The sequence below is a fragment of the Simochromis diagramma genome, unplaced genomic scaffold, assembly GCF_900408965.1.
Source record: "Simochromis diagramma unplaced genomic scaffold, fSimDia1.1 OVJJ01000361.1, whole genome shotgun sequence".
Lineage (NCBI taxonomy): Eukaryota > Metazoa > Chordata > Actinopteri > Cichliformes > Cichlidae > Simochromis > Simochromis diagramma.
The window spans coordinates 685,644-692,236 of NW_024386860.1; positions in this window are offsets into that span (position 1 = coordinate 685,644).

Consider the following 6,593-nt stretch of genomic DNA (forward strand, 5'->3'; position numbering starts at 1 on the left):
TGTAAATCTGTTCATTCTGTCCCTACAGTGTAAATCTCTTTCCATCTTTTACCCACTATTTTTTTAACTTCTTGGGCTACCAACAGGCAAACACACACACACCTATGTCACTGTCTTATCAGTACCTCCCTCTCTTATTCTTGTATCAAAAGCAACTGGAAAGAATGCCTTTGATAAATAGACAAACTCGCTTTTGTGCCTTCACAAAACCCATTTCATTTCACCTACACCGACAAGAGTGCGGTCTGTTACATCATATTTAGACAGTGTATATAGAGAAGAAAGGCAGCCATCACTCTATTTCACCCTTGCAACCCTTAGAGCTAAACTTGATCACATATTTTTTCAGTGCATGTGTGCTTATATAGCTTATAAACCACCACAAGGCTAGAGGCAGTAATATGAGTATAAAGGACCACACAAATGTAAAAATTCATGTTTGTTTCGTCAGTAAGGGGCTGTTATGCCAGTAGTTACACATATGTGATTGCGTTTCCCCTTATTAGAACTAATATGCTGTGTGCATGTGCATGGAGGAGAGGGGGAGGGGAGAGAATTACCATGCAAGGTACCCTACCTTTCGTGATCTTGATCATGAGAAAGTTTTTGAAGGTGTGTGTGCATGCATGCATTTTTGGAAGCACATGTGCGCCGCGTCTGTGTGGGCTCTGCGTATGCATAATAGTGTTTTCTGCTCGGCTGGCCATGCCAGTGTGCTCCTCTGTTCAGGTTGCACATGACCCTGACTCCATTGGGAGGCCTGTCTTTCATGTCCCCTGTTCAGTTCTGCCTCAAAATCTGGGTCAAAGGATAAAAGAATAACCCTTACTCGCTATGACACTAACACACACTGACACCCACAGCCCTTTATGAAAAATGACTTCCTGAAGATTCAAGTGGTAACAAGGTGCCATTGTGGAGGACACTGAAGTGGGCAACTTTTTAAATACAGCTTATGTAGCAGCAAACACATTGTCCTAAATCTAGATCCTGTCACCTTTCGCTGTTATCAACGGTTATTCACTGCACCATTTACTCATCCAGTCCCTCCCCGTGTAGCGTCTCCCTTGGTTTATTTCAGTGCATCTCAAAGCCGACCTTGCATGGACAATATGAGAAGTCGGCAGAAAGTCGATTAAGAATGTTGTGGCTCAGTATGTCCTGGCATCTCTTTGTCTGGCCATTTCTCTCTTACAGTCTTTCTTCCTCTGCCTCTTGTAGACTTTTACTCTCTCCCTCACTCACTAAGCCTCTCCAACAATGCTGATCCTCTGGACCGGCTTCAACCCACAGAGGAGGATGGAGCCATGCTGGGGCATTTGTGCGTGTCAATGTGTGTGCAGGCATTCATGTGTGGTTGTATATATGTGTGTATATGTGTGTGTGTGTGTGTGTGTGTGTGTGTGTGGCACTTTCGGAAGATGGTCCTTGCCAAAAGAACATAGTAAGCATCTGAAGTCCCATGTGTTTCCGAGCCGTTGCTGTCATTGAGGTCTTTTCTTTCTCCGGAAAAAAAAAAAGACAGAGGGGAAGCAGGGAGTTGTTCTTGCACTGAGACCTCTGGTCTCTCTCTAACTTCAGTCCTGTGGGTCTCAGGCTTGGAACAGAACAGTGTGTGTGTGTGTGTGTGTGTGTGTGGATGATGTTAAGACCTACTGCCTGTCATAGATAAAGGCTGAAGACCTCCTAGTAGCACTGGGAGACAACCATCTGGGAGCACCACTTGCAGTGCATTATATCCATGCAACCCCCTACCGCGCACCCCTGTACTCACACAAAAACAGCATCCTTAGAAATCCACGCTGAGTAAAGGAGAGCCCTGTCAGATTGATGGAGAAGTCCATTTGGCACACTTTTTTGTCTCCAACCACTATTTAAAAAATTGCTGAGCACAGACACCTCCCCACCCGACTCCTTCACTTCCAGCAGCCTGTGCATTCTTTCTACATCACCTCCTTGTCTTTATATCCTGCACAGCTCCCTGCTAATAGAAAAGGGAGGTGCAACTTATGTGTCATTGTGTGAACAGTCATCAGTGCCTGGCAGGGGTCTGTAATGACAAAAAGGTGTTTTTCTCTGCCAGCCAGCATGTTACAGTAGACAGGAGAAATTGAAGGCCACTTTGTGTCCTGGTTAATGTGCTAGTACATGTGTATCAGTGTGAGCATCCAAATTGCTCTATTTCAGCTTCAACACCTTTCGAATTTTTAACATCCCGGTCCACAGTTGTTCCAGCAGTATGCAGCTCCTTGGCTTGCTTTTCTGTGCAACCGGTAGCTCTACTGAAAAAAAAACAAGGTTTTATTCTTCTTTGTGCACCACCATGTGCTGTTCTTTTTATTTATAATGACCCGGACTGTGCAGATATGTAAATTCCAAGAAAAAGACTCTCTGTAGTGCACTCAAGCTTGATTATTTAAACAGCAGCAAATTATCAACAAAGAATTGTCTCCACACAATCCTAAAGAGACTGTTCCCTCATTCAAATCATGAATATCTCTTGCATCCCTACAGTGTTACCCAAAACCACCCATGCAGACAATATTATTAGATTAAATTCTTCTTATGATTAAGGAGGTAAATAAGCAACTCGGCACTGATAGCAACGCTCTCGTATACTGTGACATCTGGCACAATTCTGTGTTTTAAGCTGAAAAATGTCTCCAATCACATAGGTTTTTAATACGCATATGTTGTTTACATGGGAAAATTGTCTGTAGCTGTAAAACCTTTCCAAATTCTTTAGCTTGTCTACTGTATTGCTAGTTTCTCTCATTTATTGTTTCTTCTGCAAACAAAAGTAATGCAGTAATTTCAGTGTCATTTCCTAGTGTACTTGTGAATAACCCTCACAATGAAAAGAGCCCAGCAGCTTGCCTATTAACAATGGCAGCACAGAAAAAGGCCACAAACAGCATGATGTGCATGCTAGTGAAGTATAAGTATGCTGAGGGTGGACAGCGCAAGGAGGTATGACTCTATATTTATTTTGTTTCCTTTCCAATGATTCAGGTGCTGATCTTCTATCTTCACCAGCAGAACCATGAGGAGTGAGACACAGAGCCGCCCTGGGAAATTACCCTGTCGACAGACGGCTCATTGAGACTTTGTTAGTGCAGCCACCCAACCTAGTGCCTCTTCAGCTTGATCGAACAGAGCATCTCTCCATGACAGAGTAAACAAAGCACGATCACATGGATGATCAGGAAAAGAGGGTTTTTCTCATGCGATTAAATCGCTGCCAAACTTTGATTTGTGTGTTCATGTATGCTATTTGCACGCCAGTTAACTGGTAGAAATCTTATGTGGAAAGTGCATGCCTTCCTTTTTTGTTTTGCTTTTAATTAAGCATATTCGATCTGAATGGTGCATTGTGAGGCTGTTTCATATATGAACGTGTATAATATTCTACATTTAGTTGTTTGGGTGTTTATAAACTGCAAATGTTTGTGGGTTTTTAAATATATACATATATATGTGTGTGTGTGTGTGTTTGTGTTTGTGTGTGCGCGCACACTTTTCTGTCTGCCTGCTGGTCTGTATGCGTTTCTTTGGCAGCAAAGAATGTCTGTGTTGAGGAGACAGAAGAAGCAGAGAAGAGGTATAAGTCTGAGACTGCAAGTAAACAACCTGCAGTAGCTACAGTAAGTGTCAGTGTTCCTTCCCCTGCTTCCCTGCCTTCCTCCTTTACTTTTCATTCCTGTGCTTAAACAAACATACACAGCTATTGTGCTGCCAAGTTGCCGAAGAACTTGCTCAGCAAACTTCATTGTGCCTCTGCTTAGCTTTTTGTGCCTAAATTGATAATTGAATTGACTATCGCCATGTAATCAATTAGGGTGTTCATCCCCAGCTCTGAATCAAACAGTTAATTGGCTTGTGCCACGGAGAGCCTGAGACGGAAATCAGGCTGGTGCAGGAGGGACTGTTGGATTACTACAGATGGGCTCCCGGACCTATTTGCATTGTGTCTAACTTTAAGTCTTTGATTGCCTTCTGGTTCGGAAATTGCCTGGGTGTGTGAAGCACACAGGTTGATATTGGACCTCGGTGACAAATCCTGCCTGTTTTAGAGAAGCAGGTAGGAATATAAATATATAGAGAGCACAAACACAGCTGGTTATCTCTTTGCTTTGATCACAATCTTTCAGACAGATGCATGCAGGTTTCTCTTCCATTAAACACCCTTTGTTACTTTTTACCCAATGTCCGGAAAAATTCTTTGCCACCTGCAGTCAGCACTGCTTTGTCTGAACACACAGAGAGAGCAAAGCATTTCAAGTCCAAACAACCCTGCCGTATTGATCCACCCCACACCTTATTCCATTTTGTCCTCTAAAACATGCCTTTTCACTCAGTTGACTTCTATTCAAAGCCATCCAGAGAGACCTGTGTCAATGGGGAAGCTTGACTTCATTCCATAGCTCTGGAAGCCCCCTGGGGACCAAGCATAGGCTGCTAGACCATGACAGGCAGGGGGCTAATAGGCCGGATAGGATTGGATAAAAGAAGAGAGGGGGGTTGTTGCAAAAAAAAGTTTTAAGACCAGGACACCGCCATCTGCTTTTGTGGTGATGAGCATCAAAGCCTGAAGGAGCTCTGTTGGGTCCCTCTTTCATAGGGCCGTCCTACATATGGGCTTCATATTTCACCAGGACAGACAGTCAGCAAGGCCCATTGGGCCACAGCCGAGGCCACTATTCTGTCTCCCTGCATGGTTTCCAGCCTTTGAGAAGAGCAGCAAGATTACTTTTATTTCTCCAGAGAAATGTGGCTAATAAATGACCAGGCCTGACCCAGAGGATTTGGGCCCACAACCCCTCCTTACTAAATGGAGGTAAAGAAGAAGAAGGGCTCTGTGGATATGTTCCTGTTGAGGAAAAAATGTTCGAGAAATGGGTCAACGCATGGCTCAAACGACATGCTCCCAGGGTGATTAATTATTAAAGTGACTAATACTACATTTGCCTGGCAGCACTATGGGCTTCGGTCGGCATTGGTGGCACCCTAACAATAATCAGCCCTGCTGCATCTTTTATATCCATCAGCCACTCTTCGTTCCCCCCTGTCTCTCTGACTTCCCCTTAATCTTTCTTATTTTGCCCTTACAGATTTCTGTCTTCCTCTCCTCTTTCTCCCACTTGACAAACACAGACCTCATTATCTAATAATGCCTTTTTACTCATTATCTCAGTCCCGCCTTTCCTCTTCTTTCAGCCCCTTCTCTTGTTTCCCCACTGACGTTATCTCACATCCTCTATATCTATAAGAAAGATTGGCAGAAAAGTGTACAGCTCGATGAGAAACATGGAGGCCAAACAAATATCAGCGCTGACGGAAAGCAGCCACTCCTCACTAACTGCACTTCTCCTTCGCCTTTTGCTAGACTTTGCCTGCCTCAAGGTAGCATATGGCATTCTCTCAGACTGCTGGACTTGTTGGCCTCCCACACAACAGTCTGCATCCATCTCCGCCTCACTCACAGCTCCTTTATGGGCTCTCCAACAGTTATTTTCTCCCATATCCCTTTCCCCTGATACTGAGCGGAGAGCCCCATCCCTCCACATTCTATTTCACACAGCCACACTTCAGTGAGGTTCACTGCAGAGATGGCTCAGGTCTGGCAGTTGGTGAGAGGAGGGCGGTCGAGTCTGGAAGACACAGTCATTAGTTAATTATTAGCCAGACTGTGCTCTATTCCCCTAACATCCAGGGGAAGGGTGTAAGAGTCATACCCTACCAAAACAATAGGCCATAGGGGGATGGCTCTGTGCCCTCATGCTTAGATATACAGTACAAAGACCTCCCTTTCCCCTAAACCCATACAGATGATGCCCTTTTTCTTAAATTTTATATAAAAGGTACAGTGTGATAGTGTCAAATAGGTAAAAGCAAAAAGAAGAACAACAGCAATAAGGCCCACAAATGCAGGAGGGGAACGTGACCAGACATATTGGTTCTGTGTGCTATGCCTTCAGATGCATCAATCCTGAGGTGAGGATAAAAAAGTTAGGTCTCACAGTCAAGTTGAACAGATGGTTGCACATTGTGAAAGTTGTGTAAGCACTTATTTACCGCACTTTTAAATCATGGCTGGGGGATATTGGAAGCGAAAGCAGTCATTTACTGTTTGATAAAAATCACAGTCTAGGACCCCAACGCACGAGTTTCTAGCATGGAGCTGTGGCATCTTTGAATTACTGTCGAGTCGCTGTGATATGTTTCTGATTTGAAGACTATAAGGCACAGCACCACCTTGGAAGATGACCAGTGTAAATGGGAATTTAAAAAAAAAAAGTTGTAAAAGCAAAAAAAGGATGTTGTCTATTGTTTGCCTCTGGATATGAAGATAATTCAATCCATTTTTATTTATATAGCACCAAATCACAACAACTGTCGCCTCAAGCTTAGTCAACTTATTTGGTGATCATAATGACAACTCTGTGGACAATGGTCAGAGTTCTAGATCATGGTAGGAGTGATGGTTTGTCTATGTTTTTCACTCAGTGTGTGTGTGTGTGTGTGTGTGTGTACCATGTGCGTGGGAGCCACAAGGCTCACACATGCAGTGCACAGGATTCATGCTGTTTGTG